This window comes from Heterocephalus glaber, unplaced genomic scaffold (genome assembly GCF_053883595.1).
Source record: "Heterocephalus glaber isolate CG9 unplaced genomic scaffold, H.glaber_assembly_v1.0 deba00001472, whole genome shotgun sequence".
Taxonomy (NCBI): domain Eukaryota; kingdom Metazoa; phylum Chordata; class Mammalia; order Rodentia; family Bathyergidae; genus Heterocephalus; species Heterocephalus glaber.
In genome coordinates this window covers 66,351,183-66,369,889 of record NW_028258315.1, presented here as the reverse complement: position 1 = coordinate 66,369,889, position 18,707 = coordinate 66,351,183, and the positions used below count along the sequence as shown (strand labels likewise).

General features: G+C 36.0%; 1 pseudogene; it reads left to right on the top strand.

The window, feature by feature from the left end:
* The first annotated feature begins 907 nt into the window (after positions 1 to 907).
* Positions 908 to 2,686, top strand: LOC101696679 (F-box-like/WD repeat-containing protein TBL1XR1 pseudogene; annotated as a pseudogene).
* The last annotated feature ends 16,021 nt before the right edge of the window (positions 2,687 to 18,707 follow it).

The following is an 18,707-nucleotide window of genomic DNA, read 5'->3' as shown; positions in this document are numbered from 1 at the left end:
ACAAGGCAAATTGAATTGGAACACAGTGGAAATAAAGCATTTCAATGTACACATTTTCATATTGTTTTTATTTTTAAACAGGAATTTATTGTCAATTAAATAAACAATAAAATATAAACTATTAACGTAAAATTAATCAGCAGTTTCCCCATATTTCATAGAAATATTTTTAATAATTATGCTCTTAAACTCAGCGCTCAAATCTCAATCCTTATTTTGAGGATTGACACAAGAGTTGATCCCTTCTTTTCTCCTCCTTTCCACACCCAACAAAAAACGTCCCTTTAAAATGTGGGAGAAAGGAAGCTTGGGAAGGTTATACAAAGGCAGCAACAAGGTACCTCCAAGGGCTGGGCTGGAGAGCACTGAAATACTTTCCCCCACTCAGGTGCTCAAATAATTTGAGAGTTATTTTGTTCTCCTTTCTGTTTTGCTTTGTGTGATCGTAAAAGACAAACTGCAGTTAAAGTGTAGGGTAGAGTAACAACAACAAAAAAAAAGGCTCTAATTGAGCTGTTCTTTCAAGTGTCCTGCAGGCTGGCCCATCCCCGCTGTGCCCGTGCTCCTCCCGGGGTTATAATTGCCTGGCAGCCTCGCACCCCCCACCCCCACCCCACCTCGGAGGTTATTTTGGGGGTGGCTGGAGGCGCAGGAGGGGAGTTTCCCTGTGCCTCCGTTCCCAGTAGGGGGAGCGCAGTCGGAGGCCACCGTGTCCAGCAACAGGCAACAGCAGCTTGTGATTGGCCGTACCGGATATTCAGTTGCATATCCCCACATCAATGCACTGCCAATGATGAGGAAACTGAAGCCTTATACTAGAACAGAGGCCTCCTGAATCAGTCCAGGACTCTTTTACATCATGCTGCTTGGTGTTTGTCTTTATGGAACTCAGCAACATCATGTACAACAGAGAAATATCTGAAAGACAAGATTGACAGATAACTGAAGGGTTATAGCCTGTGTTGTGACCTCATGGTTTAAGTGGGAATAAACATGAGTATAAGCAGTGATGAAGTCAACTTCTTGGTATACAGATACTTGCAAGAGTCAGGATTTTCTCATTAAGCATTTGCCTTTGGTATAGAAAGCCATATAAGTCAGTCTAATATAAATGGTGCACTTGTCCCACCTGCTGCATTGATCTCTATCATTCAGAAAGGTCTACAGTATGTACAGGCAGAAGTTAGTATAAATGAGGCTGGTACCTTGTTTGATGGTCGGCCCATAGAATCTTTATCCCTGATAGATGCCCTAATGCCTGATGTAGTACAAACAAAACAACAAGCTTACAGAGATAAGCTTGCACAACAACAGGTGGCAACTGCTGCAGCTGCAACCAACCAACAACGATCTGCAAAATAATGGAGAAAATACAGCAAGTGGGGAAGAGAATGGAGCATATACTATAGCAAATAATCATACTGATATGATGGAAGTAGATGGGGATGTTGAAATCCCTCCTAACAAAGCAGTTGTGTTACAGGGCCATGAATCTGAAGTTTTCATCTGTGCCTGGAATCCCTTTAGTGATCTTTTGGCATGGGTTGGGAGACTCAACAGCAAGAACATGGAAATAGAACATGTGAAAATGACACTAGTGGTTCCACACAGTCAGTACTTAGACATTGCATATGAGAAGGAGGACAAGATGTTCCAAGTAACAAGGATGTAACATCGCTAGATTGGAAGGGTGAAGGTACACTTCTAGCAGCTGGTTCATATGATGGATTTGCCAGAATATGGACTAACGATGGTAATCTTGCTAGCACCTTAGGGCAGCATAAAGGCCCTATATTTGCATTAAAATGGAATAAGAAAGGAAATTTTCATCCTAAGTGCTGGAGTACATAAGGCTATAATTATTTGGGATGCACATACTGGTGAAGCCAAGCAACAGTTTCCTTTTCATTCAACACCAACATTGGATGTTGACTGGCAGAGCAACAATACCTTCACTTCCTGTAGTACAGATATGTGCATTCATGTCTGCAAATTAGGACAAGACCGACCTATTAAAACATTCCAGGGACATACAAATGAAGTAAATGCTATCAAATGGGATCCAACTGGCAATCTCCTGGCCTCCTGTTCTGATGACATGACTTTGAAGATATGGAGTATGAAACAAGACAATCGTGTCCATGATTTGCAAGCACATAATAAAGAAATTTATACTATTAAGTGGAGTCCAACAGGCCCAGGGACAAATAATCCAAATGCCAACCTTATGTTAGCAAGTGCATCCTTTGATTCTACTATTAGGTTATGGGATGTAGACCGAGGGATTTGTATCCATACTTTGACAAAACACCAAGAGCCTGTGTACAGTGTAGCCTTCAGTCCTGATGGCAGGTATCTGGCAAGTGGTTCTTTTGACAAATGTGTGCACATCTGGAAAACACAGACAGGTGCTCTAGTTCACAGTTATAGGGGAACAGGTGGAATTTTTGAAGTTTGCTGGAATGCAGCAGGAGACAAAGTTGGAGCCAGTGCATCAGATGGTTCAGTTTGTATATTAGACCTTCGGAAATAGCACTACTAGGTGGAAGCCATGGACCGACTATGAATGTGTGCATAGCCAAAATCACTGTCCCTGACCCATGTACTGCCATAGTCCCACTTGAACCATGGCCAGTCTATTACAGCCAAATCTAAAAGAAATATATACATGTCAGTGTATATAAACAAAATCGCACCCTGAACATGACAGAGTTTTGTCACCGCTTGTGAATTCTGTTCACCAAGTGCTGGAATCTAATCTGCTGTGCCCCTAAAATATCATTTAGAAGTTTTGGATATGAAAAACAGAAGAGAGAAAGAAATATACGTTATAAAAGCAGACCATCCATGCACCAGTTTTTGGATACTAATGACAGCCTTGTTTCTCCTCTTTGAAACACCATGGATTATATTCTTTTTTCCCTTCAGTAGTTTGTATGTACAGAGAAAATGGACTTATAAAAACTTACAGCAGTAGTTTGTTCTTGCTTTTAAATTTTGTTTTGGTTTAGATTATGGATGCATAAAGTAAGGGAGTGAACCAGTTTCTTTATATTTTTTTCACCTTTTAAACAAAAAAAAATTCTTAAAAATACTTTTATGCATTCTTTTGAAGGAATAGATGTTTGGTCCATTTTATGGCTCTCAGAGCATATATTCAGTTGGTGCACATTGTGCAAGAGGGAATTGGAAATTAAATGAAAACATATGACTCCGGTCATGTCAATCTGTAAAACACATCAGTAAAAGGGTATTATGCTCTGTTTTTTGTGTGTTTTTTGTTTGTTTTTTGTTTTTGGTGATGTGGCTTAAATACAATAGCTTCTTTTGGGGAGGACATTTCTGCCAATTAAAGACAAGAGGGGCACAAAAATTTTTTTAAATACCATAGAGAAGATACATTAAAAAAAATCTTCTGATGTTCTGTAACCATAACTAAATTATGATTAAAATGTGCATTATTGTGAAAAGGAGCAAAGTAGTTTTGGATTTTTTTGTTTGTTTGTTTTGCTTTGTTTTCTAACAGATTAAAATGTTTCTGGATAAGGAAAAAGCAAACAAAAAAAATAAAGTGTCCTGTAGCTGGGGAACCCACCCCCTACCCTCAAGAGAGCCTACCTCAGTATTAAGTAGCATCTCTGCTTAGTGAGAGTGAAGTGTTCTTGCACGCAGGTTTCTTAGTAGGGATCCTTAATAAAAATTATTATTTCTTCCATTTTTCACTTTTGTCTTCATTAATTTCCTATAGTGCTTCTCTCTACACCTCTTTTCACTTTATTAAAGCTCATCTGCAAAAATTATCTTACACTATCGAACATAAATAAATGTTTACTTAGCAAGCTGTGGAAATTAGAGATATGAAGCAAAGAGGATGGAGCTCATTAAGCGCCAGTGTCGCTGCTACTCTCTCACTCATTACTCATTCATTTCACTGATTGCTTTAACAGAATAGGAGGCTCCACTTCTCCCCTGGATCATCAAATCATCCTCCTTGGGTGTCACAGAAGACAGAAGACAGGGCAGGCGGCCCATGAGGCCGGATGCTGTGGGGGACACAACAGGAGGGAGAGAATTAATACACAGCAGTGACAGGGTTGCCTACTAATTCTTTCAGTCTCCGTCTTTCTTGCTTTCTCTCTCCATAAAGGCACAGATGGAAATAGTAACAGAAATGTGAGTTTAAGATCTCTTTTCTAATGGGAGTTTTATACTCAACATTTAATAGTAACAAGTTCAGGGGATCCAGAAAACAGCACTTACCATTTATGTTGTGCAGTAGTTTATTTCCACTATAAACCTGTGTTCACAAAGTCAGCTCAACATTGATTCTACTACTGGAACTGCTAAAAGCATCCTTTAATCCAAATAATAGAGTGAACTGGTCGAACGTTTCATCACTAATACTTACAATGGGAAATATATAGAAACTAATGATCAGATTCTGAGACAGGCAAAAGGGTCTGCAAGCCCCTTCTATGTACATATGGGAACAGACTGCAAGAAAACATTATTTACATCTAAAAAAGTGAATGGAAATTCATTAATTATAACATCACATTGAAAAAAGACTGGAGGAATATTTTACAAACTTAGGCGAGATAATTGAAATGGACCTACTTTAAAAAATAGACTACATGGCATATACAGAATTCACTCTGATAGAACTTGCAGAGCGAGATATGGCATATCCAGTACTGACACTTTATCCTCTAAAGTAGCTGTTTTGCAGTAACACTGTTCCCTCAATGGAATAACAGCACATATAGCATCCCAATATGAGTAACTCCAAATATTTTTTTAAATTCTTTTATTGGTACATTTTAGGTATACAATACATTTACATTTATCACTGCATGCTTGTACCTGTACATGTTGTATCTTGGTTCTTATTTTTTCCCATTACCTGTGTTCCCTTCACTATTTACATAGACTTTGCTTCCATTTTTTTTCTTTTCTCATAATTTTTCCTTTCCCATAATTTTTCCTTTCCCTTCTTTCCTTTCCCCTCAAATATTTATTTATTTAACAATGGCTAATGACCTGATTCCTCTGGGACTAACACTTGGTGAAGATACCTAGTAATACCATAATCACTAATATGTGCCATATTCTCAGCCACAACCCTAAAGCAAGATTGTGCTTCAAATCTTCATTAATTCCACAGTTAGATTTTATTGTTAACCTTCCCCCCATTCCCCATTTTACAAATATGGGAAATAAAAAGATTAAATAAAAAGTCACACAACTTATAGGAAGATTGCTGGGAGAGAAAAAACTGATTAATTTGAAATATTTTGCACCTAAAAGCTAAATTCTAAGGCATTAAAAATTAGTAATGGAAGTAAGTCAAAAGGGTAAACACTGAATGATCTCACTTGTAGATGGATTCTAAAGAGGTCAACTCATAGAAGTAGAGAATGTAAAGTTAGTGGTCAGGAGATGACAAAAATTGGGGATTTAGGTTAAAGGATTAAAACTTTCAGTTATAAGATGAATAAGCTTTGGAAATCACATGTACATCATCGTAATTATAGGTAGTAATGATGTACTATACACTTGAAATTTGCCAAGGAAGCAGACACACGTAAACACACAAACACATGGCAATTATATGTGGTGATGGACATGTTAACTAGCTTATTGTAATCACTACATAATGTCTGCAGATAACAAAACAATATTGTACACCTTAAACATTTTTTGAGACAGAATCTTGCAATGTAGTTCAGACTGGCCTTGAACTCATTATGTAGCTCTGGCTGGTCTCAAACTCATAGGTATCCTACTGCCTCAACCCCCAGAGTGCTGGGATTACAGGCATGTGCCATGACTCCTGACAATATACACATCTTTTATCTATTTTTTTAAAAAACTTCATTGGTACATTTTAGGTATGCATTATGATCACATTCATTATCGGAATTTGTACCTGTACATGATATATCTTAGTTCTTGGTTTTTTTCCCCATTTCCTTTCCCTCCCTTCCACCCCTCTACCTCTCCCTATTTAAAAAAGCTTTATTTTCATTTTTCCCTTCTTTTCTCATATTTTTTCTTCCCCCCACACCCACTTCCCCTTCCCCTTTGATCCTTTTCTTCCTATTTCACATTATCTATTATCCATTTTGGTCCTCATTTAAACTTTTAGTTTCTCACACCAGAGAAACTATTTGATATTTACATATGTGTGTCCTATTTATTTCACTTGAGAGTATGGCTTCAATGTGCATCTATTTAGCAATAAATGTTTCTAGTTTATTATTCTTTATGGCTGAATAATACCTCATTTTATTAATAAAACCCCACATCTTTATTCAGTCACCAGTTGATGGGGATTTGGGCTGTTTCCCAGATTTAGCTATTACAAACTGTGCCACTATAAACATGGGTACACATATATCACTGTAGTATGATGTTTTTAATTCTTTTCAGAAGATACTAGTCAAGGGAATAGCTGGGTCAAATTGAACCTCTAATCCTAGTTTTTTGAAGAATCTTCAGACTGATTTCCACAGTTCTTGTATTGGTCTATACTATTTGTCAATTATGCCTCAATAAAGCTGGGGAAAAATCAGTAGTACAATCTTTACCAATATATTTTGGTGAAAGGAGAAGACATTCAACTCAACAATTAAAGCATCAGGTTGAGAATGGAAGCAGAGAAATTTATCACTTAAATTAGGAGAATTGAGACTGGGGAGAGAAAACTCATCATGGAGCACAGACTGGAACATAGAATCAAGTGCATAGGGGAAGGATCAGGAACAACTCTTCAACTTTCCCTGTGGTTTCAGCACAAAAATGTCATGGAAAGGCGGCTTTGATCAAGACAAGAAACTCTCTTTGGTATGGGCTGAGTGTAAGGATGGCAAGAAGGAAGAAGGAGTGGCTAGAATTTTATTATTTTTCTAGTGCAGAATGGTAATTGACTCTTCTCAGAAATAGCTTCAGCAGGATATAAAGAAATGTGGACAGTAAGGGCCCAGGAGTTTCCCAAGTTGTTCCTGCCCATATTCTGCCCAAAGGAAGAACTGCTTCAATCTATTAATCCTGGAAGCCTGAGCGCTACATTCTTAAATTTGTCCTTAGCTGGCATGGGCTGGCTTTCCTTCATTTCCTGATTGTGAAATAAATTTGTATTTACTCTAGTAATTTTTGAATTTGAAGAACTACATTAAGAAATATAAATCACTCATCTGACATAGACTTTTCATACCCCTTAACTTCTGCTAACTTCAGATCCCAAATGATCCACTAAAAACTGAGATGTTCTAAAGGAGGCTGATTTATAACTAGCAGAGGCTGTGCAACTTGTGCTGAATCTCTAGGAGAAGGAAATCTTTTCCCTTCTGCCTAGGCCCTGAGGAGCCATTTCTTCCTCTGTGATGGACATTTGATTAAGGCAAACTGTCTACACTCAGAAGTAAGTTTGACATGTTATTGGAGCAAAGGATTTTGCTATAGCCATTAGAGATAAGATTGACTGGTGATAGAGAAGTATGTACTGTTCTGGGATAGCCAGAGCAAGATCTTCTGACAACATTTCCTTTGTTAGCTTTAGACCAAATTCAACAAAGTATCTAACAGAAAGAAATTAGTTGCCAAACCACTTGCTTATCACATCGTTTCCAGTTTTAGGGCTGTCACCCTTTGAGCAGAGGATACTGTGTGAAAAGGTCCCACTTCCTCACGACAGAAGGTCCTCAAGCACAGATTATTCTTTCTCCAAACTTTATTACTTCATGTTCAGAAACAGCCCTTCTCCAACCTCTCTCCTTGTTGAAACTAGCATGAGATGAGGACAAGGACAACTTCCAGCAACTTTCCCACTTTGCTATTGTGCGATATCTTGTGTTTCTGGTGGAGTCTCTAACAACTGTGTTCATGCTCACATGCATGCAAAATATATCCCTTTCTTGTAGTCACCATTCTGCAAATATTTATAGACCTTCATCTATATCTATATGTCAGTGCTTATCTTAGTAATGGTAGTATGATAATGAAAATACAAAGATTCTACCCTGATAAATTTTACATTTTAATGGGGATAAAGAAAATAAATAAATAATATGCAATATGATTTAAAATGATGATAAGCACAATTAAAGAAATTTGAAAGAATTGTCTAGAGATAATAGGTAGTAAATGCTGCTACTTTACACAGGATAGTGAAGGCAAAGCTCCCCAAAGCAAGTGCTTTGGAGAAGTCTCAATAAAGTTTGGAGAGAGAGACAGAGAGAGAGAAAGAGAGAGAGAGAGAGAGAGAGAGAGAGAGAGAGAGAGAAGAGACAGACGGAGACAGATGGAGGTCCCATGGAGAACAGGAAGAAAAATACAAACCAAACAGAGGAAGTGCAAAGGCCTTCAGGTATGGACAGGAGTGTACGTGGCTTCATGAAGAACCAGAGGAGAGAGGTCTTTGTGGCTGAAATGAGAGAGAGAGCAAATGACCTTGAGTAACAGGTAAGTAAGTAGAGCCTCAAATGCTGTAGAAAGACATCACCCTGGTATAGTCTTTCCTCTCTGCTTCTGCAGCCCTGAACCTGAAATCTGTCCAAGCCACCCACCCAAACTCCCCAGATTCTTACTTGCTTTTGAGCCTTTACAAAGGCAATTTTCTCAGCCTCTGATGTTTTTCTTCATGTTGACCTATTGAAAGATGACAGTTCTGATGGAAAAGAAAAAAAAAACCTTTTATGTAAGGCTTTTCCTGGCTCACACAGATTTCTGTGCTATTTCTGTATTTTATAGCCACTTTTTAGTAGTCACTTATTAATTACTTCTTCCCACAGAATATGTACTTTTTGCAATCACAGACTAAATCTCTGTCTTTATATGTCTGACACTTAGCACAAGGCCACACCACATCACAGAAAATTAATAAATGGCTGCTGATTAAATACATGAGCTTGTGAGTGCCTGAATAAATGAAAAGTTGTCTGGATGACTTTTGCATTTGTTTTACTTCAGGTCAATGATACAAAAAAAGTCACACAAAATGAACTTCTCTTTCATAGTCATTCAACCAAGAAGCCAATTTTTGTCTGAACTTTTTCTTTTTCAAATAGAAAACCTCAAGTGAAGTGAATGTCAAGAATGTTCTACGCATGAAAAATATCATAACTACATAATACACCTGTCAAAGGGTGTTTAAAATAAAATGCTACTAAACCAATATAACTGAAGAGATTTTGTGAAATTTGGTATTATAAAGCAGTTTTTAACACTCTACACTGACAATTACCACCTACGTGAAACTTTTAGAGAAACTGTGACTAATAGTTACTCTATTTGACATTACCAGTAAATCATTTTAAACATTTTGTACATCTGTTGGCTTGCAAATCTACAGAATGAGCCAACTCATATGTGTTCAGGCCTCTATCTGAAGGGAATGAAAAATATTTCAGAGTAAAGATTTTCTTTAAATATTACCATTTATACAAGGCTAATGTCTAACTTTAAAATGGAATGTTAAGTACATGAAAATGATACATGCTCAGGTGTGTGGTACACACCTGCGGTCCCAGCACTAAGAAAGCTGAGGCAGGGGCACTACAAGTGTGAGGATAGGCTGGACTACAGAGAGACCCTGTCAAAGGAAAAGAAAGAGGAGGTGGGGAGCAGGGAGAAAGGAAGGAAGGAAGGAAGGAAGAGAGGGAAAGAGGAAAGAAGGAAGGAAAAAAGGAAGGCAGGAAGACATGGCTCAACATTCTTTAGGAATAGTAAATGATCTTCAGTGTGATTTAATGATAGAATAAATTTAGAAATAAAATACCATTATAAAAGTTGAGATATTATAATCAGGGACAGGTTTAAGAAATGAACTAAAGATATTTTCCTGCCCTATTCATTCATGTCCAACATCTCCTACTTTTATTCTTTTGTCACATTTCCTCTAGGTGCTCTTGATCCTCTGTCCTTGGTCTGAGCAGGGAGGGAAGTGGTCATTTCTTGAGGTCCCACCAACAGGTCCTCATAGAAGAAATGCCCAGATGAACCTGTTATAAGCACTGAAATCATGGGTATTGGCAGAGCTAATTCAAGAAGAGAAAACAAATCTTCCAATTTAGAGATGCAAATATAAATGTGCTAACAAATGGAGGAGCAAAAATAAAAGATTGATACCTGGAGTCCACACCCAGGAAAGGAAGAAGAGAAAGGGAAAGTGAAGGGGAGGGAAAGGGAGAACCAATAGAACTCACACTTAGTCAGGGCTCACCAGGTTGTCAAACATTGTTTTAAATACTAGCAGTAGAGTACACAATTAGCCAATGGGATTCTGACACCTATCTGCAATTTACTTGGTTTTATTTGTACAAATTATCTGACACAGGAGGTTTCCTTTATAGGAAACTCTATGGGTAGTAACATGGATAGTCACGATTTTCCATAACTTTATATCCTACTATATGTTTGCTTACAACTAGTTTCTCCTCTGAGTTTTGAGCCTTTTAGTTTGATTGTGAATCCCTAAAGCTCAGTCGCTAACCTTCTGATTTTCTCTAAATATATTCTCTCTGATCAATTGAAAATACACTCAACACTTCAAAGAGTATGTCTAACAAAAATGCATAAATTCATAGCTATTCTCTCTAAACAACCACATGTAATAATTACCATTTGAATGTTTTACTGTCACACAAACTTAGCATGGCCAGATGTCAAAGATATGTCTCAAGATATTAATGGACTTATAAATTCCATGGATATATTTTAGATATAGTATATTTATTAATTTGCTCACCCTTGTTAAATTACAAAACTGGTTGATTCTAGAGTTCATGTATTTTTCTACATGATGGTGTTGTTTAGGGCCCCTAGCAAAGTACTTGGAACAATAATTGACCCACCACAGCTTTAGTTCATTGAAGTAAGTTAAAGATATAAGTAAATATAAGGAATCTGAGAAACTATGAAAGCATAATGAAGTTAAAATACGTAGTTCGGAAAATATCTCTACCATTAGTTTCAACCTTGGAGTCTAAGTTTATGGATTGCTTTTAAGATTTCAAGGAACCTGAAATATTATATACTTTGTTGACCAAAATACATACCTATACAAATATGAAATTATACAAGGATTTAAGTTGTATGTCATTTGTGGCATCATTTGAAATTCATAAAAATATTCATTAATGGGGCCTGATAAAAGAAAAGCATATCAACAAAATGGTAAGCACATTAAATATTTTGTGTGCATGTCTGTGCATATATGTGTGCCTGTGTAGGACTTTGCTCAAAACCCCATCAATAGATGAGTGGATAAAGAAAATGTGGTATAGAGACACAATAGAGTACTATAAAGAAGGATAAATTTGAGTCATTTGTAGGAAAATGGGTGGATGTTGAGATCACAATACTAAGTGAAATAAATCAGACAAAGAAAGTTAAATGTCACATAGTTTCTCAGCTATGAGAGACCCAAAAGACAAATAATTTAAGAGAAAAATAAAAGAGAAGTGATATGAAAGAGGGAAGCAGACTGTGAAGAATAGAAGGGAACCTGAAGAAAGGAGAGGGAAAGACAAGAGGAAGGCAGAGGGAAAATGACCAAGATGTTATATGGACTGTAAATGTACCGATATCCAAGATGAATGTAATTATTACTAATTTTAAACATATACTAATAAAAAAGTCCAAAAAGAGAAAAACACAAGGTGAAGAACAATATATGTATATTATTTTCTTTGGGCTTAGGAGAAGTTTTCACATGGTAAAAGAAGCCAGGAGATTTGGATTACAGTTAACATTTAGGATAGGCTTTGGGGCATGAGCTTGAGAGTTAAGCATACATGGAAGATGAAATTTTTATTGCATATGTTTTTCAATGTTTGAATTTTTACCATAAGCTTGTATTACCGTTAAAAAGAAATAACACCTCCAGCTAATATAAATAAAAGCCAAGACATGTAAAACTGCAGAGAAATCTGAGGCAACAATGCTTAAAATTCAAATGAAATCTGAGTGAACATAAAATATGCCTTCTGAAGCATCCTTCTTTTGGGATACAAAATTATTGCTCAAGGGATCAGAGTCAATATTCTTTTCCAGCTACATCTTTTTGCAATGGCTTTCCTGTTCTTTTTGTTCCAAAAGAATCACCCTCAGTTACTATATACTTGAAAGAGGATAAAAAATATAGTTCCTGTTAGTTAGCTACAGTTCCCTATAGCCAAAAATATGGATAAACAAAGAGGACATTTCTTAAATTTCTCCTTCTTGATATTTAAAAATACATATAACCTAGGAAAACAGGTTTGGAAGAACTACAAATCTAGGCAGGTCAAAATGGGAGACTAAAATGCCACATGAAATAACTATCATACCATTCCTCCTGCTGCTTTTTTGTGTGAGTTGTAATGATAAATTATAGACTGAAGAATGCCTGGAGAATAGGCATCATATTTTATATGCCTCAATGGTCTTGGGCTGGTACACTGCCCAAGTCACAAAGCTTACTGTATTTCTTGGAAAAACCATTTGTAATTCCTTAAACTAACTAGTCTTTGTGTCTTTCCTGTTACAAATGTACAAAAAATACTCCCACAGAATTTGATTCTCAATAGAATCATATTTCTACAGGTAAAGTATATAATCCCACTAAAATTTGCTTTATCTAAAAATTGTTTTATCCAAAGCCAAAGACAGCTTTTGTGTATTGGCTCCTGGGTTATTTCTTGATTATAGCCCAGCAGCATAAAACTCAAATTTTTACAGATTACTTTGTTTTAAATATAACCCATATAAGCACACTGTTAGCCATTTAAAACTTCCACTTTTACATGCCCTGTGAAAATCTGCTAATGGTAGATAAGAAAAACATTGTGCCAGAATGACTCCTGCTGTGCTGCTGAGCAGACATCACCTGTGACAGGAAAGTTCTCTCTCTGATCTCTCTTTCCCCAGGAATTCTCTGACCTCCTTCTGTGGAGCAGAAACCCCCACACCCCAGCTCCTGGACAAGCTGTTGCTGTGATGAATTTCCTTCACTGCCAACCTATCCAAGCTGTGCTCAGGACAGCTTGTGTGTGCTATAGCCATCTCATGATTGCTTCTTTTTATCTTTATCAACCCCAAATCCAGGGAACTCTTACAATTTGAAATTGTCTATTTTGGACTATACTAATGTCACTTTAAGATGGTAACTTAGTTAAAACTAGAAGACGTAAATTTTAGTCAGGCATGGTAACTCATTTCTGTAATCCCCACTACTCCAGAGACTGAAACATGAATTGCAAATATGAGGCCAGCAAGGATAATTTAATGAGATCCTGACACACTATGCAATGAAATAAAATAATAAAATAAAATAAAAAATTTTAAAAAGCTTGTGATGTAGCTTATGATCAATCACTTGCCTGGTGTATTTGAGGTCCTCACTATAATATTCAGAACCACAAAAAAAATTTTTTAATAACTTTATTACCAAATACACACACATACAAAAATTAAAATCATTCAAAGAAGAACAATGCAAGGGAAAAAAACTACAATAATATTCAAATACAGTAGAACTCAACCAAAACAAAACTGAAAAACACTTAAACATTTTTCCACGTAACTTAAAAAACCATCTCAAGCACCAACAAGACACCAGAGGATGTGATATGTTTCAAAAAGATCCCCCAAACCAACACTGAACAAATAGTGGTCTGGAAAAAAACTCCAGTTAGCTAGCAGACTCCACATAAGCCAAGCTTCTCCCTAATTTAAATTTTGATATAGTCATATGACATGTGATGAAAACACAATCCAAGAAATATGTTATTAGGCAATTTCATCTGTATATACTTAATTACACTTTCAGTTTCTCACACTGGAGAAGCTATTCAGTATTTACACATATGTGACCTATTTATTTCACTTAAGAGAATGGCCTCAATATGCATCCATTTAGCTATAAATGACTCTAGTTTTTCATTCTTTATAGCTGAGTAGTACTCCATTTTATAAAAGAACAACATCTTCTTTATCCAGTTTCCAGTTAATGGGCACTTGGGGTGTTTCCAAGCTATCGCTATTACAAACTGTGCCACAATAAATGTGGGTGCACATATATCGCTGTGGTATGATTCTTTTAATTCTTTTGGGAAGATACCCAGCAGGGGGAATAGCTGGGTTGAATGGGACCTCTAAGCCTGATTCTTTGAGGTATCTCCATACTGATTTCCACAGTGGTTGCACCAGTCTGCACTCCCACCAACAATGGAGAAGGGTTCCTTTCTCACCACACCCCGGCCAGCATTTGTTATTGGTTGATTTCTTAATAGCAGCTCTTCTTTCTGGGGTGCGGTGGAATCTTAGTATTGTTTTCATCTGCACCTCTCAAATAACCAGTGATGTTGAGCATTTTTTCATACATTTATTTGCTGCTTTTACTTCTTTGTCTGAGAAATGTCTGTTCATTTCAGATCCCCATTTTTGAATTGGGTCTTTGAATTTGGGGAGTCTGATTTTATTTAGTTCTCTATATATTCTAGATAGTAGTCCTCTGTCTGACATACAGTTGCTGAAAATTCTTTCCCCATATTGTAGGTTGTCTGTTAGCTCTGTTGGTGGTCTCTCTTCCAGTGCAGAAGCTTTTTAATAAGAGAAGATCCCAGTTGTTGATTCTTTGTGCAAGTTCCAATGCCAATGTCTTCAAGAGTTCTACCTAACTTATTTTCCAGCAAATTTAGTGTTTCTGTCTTAATATTTAAATATTTAATTCACTTCAATCTTAATTTATTGCATGATGATCGAGATGGGTCTAGTTTAATCTTTGGCAGGTTGAAATCCAGTTTTTCCAACACCATTTATTAAATAGGCTATCTTTCCTCCAATGAGGATGGTTGGATCCTTTGTCAAAGATGAGGTGGCTGAGAATATCTGTAGTTGTTTCTGCATCTTCTAGTCTAGTCCATTGATCCTCAGGTCTGTTTCTTTGCCAGTGCCTTGTTGTTTTATCATAGTAACTTTGTAGTACAGTTTCAACTTGGGGATGTAATACCCCGAGCCATATCTCTGTTGTCTAAAATTTCTTTTGCTATTCTAGGTCTCTTCTGGTTCCAAATGAATTTTTGGATTGTTTTCTCTAATTCTGTGAAGTATACTGTTGGAATTTCAATTGGCATTGCATTAAACCTATATAATAGTATTGAAAGTATGGCCATTTTCACTGTATTGGTTCTTCCTATCCAGGAACAAGGGATATCTTTCCATTTTCTTATATCCTCCTCAATCTCCTTTTTCAAAGTGCTATAGTTTTCAGTGTAGAGGTCTTTTGCTTCCTTTGTTAGATTGACTCAGAGATATTTCATTTTTTTGGATGCTATTGTAAAAGGAATTGTTTCCCTAATTTCTCTCTCAGTGAGTTTATTATTTGTATATAAAAAGGCTATTGCTTTTTGAGTGTTGACCTTATATCCAGCTACATTACTGAATCTGTCAATTAGGTTGAGACGTCTTTTGGCAGAGTTTTTTGGGTCTTCTATGTAAAGTATCATATCATCAGCAAATAATGACAGAAGAAAACCAACAGAAGAACAAAATTCTACAGACAGAGAAAAGAAACAAATCACCTATAAAGGAAAGCTCATCAGAATCACAGCAGATTTTTCAACACAAACCTTTAAGTCAAGGAGAGTCTGGAGTCAAGTATTTCAAGCCCTAAAAGAAAATAACTTCCAACCTAGACTGTTGTATCCTGCAAAATTATCTTTCAAAATTGATGGGGAAATTAGATATTTTCACGACAAAGAACACCTGAGAAATTTCATGAATATCAAACTAGCACTTCAAACAATCCTAAGCAATATCCTAAAAAAAGACAGTGAAGATCACAACTCCATGAGGCCCAACAGGGGGAAGCCATCAAGCAAGGTAAGAAAATAAAGGGAAAGGGATAAAAAACAAGAAATAAAAGAGCCACCAATAGTAAAACATCATGACAAGGATGAGTCAATATCTATTAATTATAACTATCAATGTTAATGGTCTCAATTCACCAATCAAAAGAAATAGACTGACAGAATGGATTAAGAAGCAAAATCCAGCAATATGCTGTATACAAGAAACACACCTAACTCAAAAAGAAATACATAGGGCCAGGAATTTAGCTCAGTGTTTTTGCCACCTGCTGTGCAAGTGCAAGGACCTGAGTTTGATTCCTGGTACCAAAAGAAAGAAATACATAGACTGAAAGTAAAAGGATGGAAAACAGCTCTCCACACCACAAGAACCCAGAAAAAAGCAGGGGTAGCAATATTATTTGCAGACAAAGTAGATTTCAAACCAAAACTAATTAAGAGAGACAAAGATGGTCACTACATCCTTGTGAAGGGAACAGTCCAAGAAGAAGAGATGACAATCCTAAATATATATGCATCAATACAAATGTCCCCAACTATACAAAATAAATATTAATGGACATGAAAAAACAAATAAGCTCTAATACAATTGTAGTGGGGAATCTCAATACCCAATTATCACAATTAAACAGATCATCTAGACAAAAATTAACAACAAAATTCTAGAACTGAACCAAGCTATTGAACAAATGGACTTAATAGATGTTTAGAGTGTTCCACCCCACAAAATCAGAATACACATTTTTTTTGGCTGCATATGGATCATTCTCCAAAATAGATCACATGCTAGCTCATAGGACATGTCTAAGTAAATGTAAAAGAATTGAAGTTATCCCCTGTATATTATCAGACCATAGTGCAATAAAATTGGAGATCAATGACATAAGAAACTTCAAAACTCCCACAAACATATGGAAATTAAATAACACCCTCCTGAACAACCAATGGGTTGCAGAGGAAATTAAAGAAGAAATTAGACAGTTTCTACAAGTAAATGATAATGCCAGTACCACATACTGGAATCTATGGGACACAATGAAAGCAATTCTACATGGGAAATTCATAGCAGTCAAAGCCCGTATTAGGAAATCAGAGAGAACTCAGATAAATAACCTAATGCAGAACTCAAGCTCCTAGAAAAAGAAGAGCATAACAAACCCAAAGCTTGTACAAGAGAGGAAATTATAAAGATCAGAGCAGAAATCAATGCAATGGAGACTAAGAAAATGATAAAAAAAATTAATGAATCAAAGAGTTGGTTTTTTGAAAGAATATATAAAATTGATAAACAGCCAACCTTATCAAAAAAAGGAAAGAAAGGGCTCAAATCCATGCAATCAAGAATGAAAAAGGTGAAGTCACAACAGATCCAACAGAAATCCAAAGCATCATCAATACCTACTTTGAGAACCTGTACTCTAATAAAATGGAAAACACAGAAGAAATGGACAGATTCCTAGATACATACAAATTACCAAAGTTAAATGAAGCTATAGAAATTCTAAACATCCCAATTACAATGAGTGAAATTGAAAATGTAATAAAAAATTTACCAACAAAGAAAAGCCCAGGTCCTGATGGCTTCACTGCAGAATTCCACAAGATATTAAGACATTTAAAGAAGAACTATCACCATTACTCTTTAAACTCATCAAGGAAATTGAAAGGGAAGCAAAGCTTTCAAATTCATTCCTGGAAGCAAGTGTTACTTTGATTCCAAATCCAGGGAAGGACACAACCCAAAAAGAGAACTGCAGACCAATCTCCCTAATGAATATTGATACAAAAATCCTCAACAAGATACTGGCAAACAGAATACAGAGGGTCATCAAGAAGATCATATGCCTTGACCAAGTCAGACTTATCCCAGGGATGCAAGGATGGTTCAACATTCATAAATCAATAAATGTAATACACTATATTAACAGAGTCAAGGATAAAAACCATATGATAATCTCAATAGATGGAGAAAAGGCATTTGACAAAATTCAGTACCCATTCATGATAAAAATGCTACAGCAAATTGGAATAGAAAGTCCTTATCTCAACCCGATTAAGGTTATTTCTGAAAAACCAACAGTCAACATCATACTAAATGGTCGAACACTGAAAACTTTCACACTAAAATCAGGAAGACAAGGATGCCCACTATCATCACTCTTGTTTAATATTGTTCTTGAAACATTAGCCACAGCAATTTGAAAAGAGAAAGAAATAATAGGAAAGAAGTTAAACTGTTATTATTTGCTGAAGATAAAATTTTTTTTAATATAACTGTTAAGGACAAAATAAATTATTAACTTACTTTGGCGGTAAAACAACTATATGGCGCATCCCCACAATGATGTTGAGCTTTCTAATTTTTAATTGATAGTCTGAGGATAGTGAACTATTGTGAGGCTATCATATGGTGAAATAATAAATTCTCAGATTTCAAGTTGGGATATTCTGGCTCAAAAACCTGGCTTATTCTAACTACTTTGACAATCTCATAAACAAATGCTACTGTATTATACCTAAAATGTGATTATTTTCCAATTTTTAAAAATTCTTTTATAAATTCATGTGGTTTATATTCATTTTTATTACTCTCATTAAATAATTTTAAGTGATGGAATGTGTGGGGTTTTCTCAATGCAGCTATTAAAAAACAAAATAGTATACCTAAAATGTACCAATAAACTTAATGAATAATAAAAATAGTAGCAAACAACTTTGTACATTTATCTTTGTACATAGGCAATTATTTATTGCATCTCTCAAATTCTTGGTTAAAAGGTAAAATAAAATGAAGATTTTTTTAAAATGACTTGTTCATGAGCAACAAAAGACAATCCTGCTTATCTTAAGCAACAA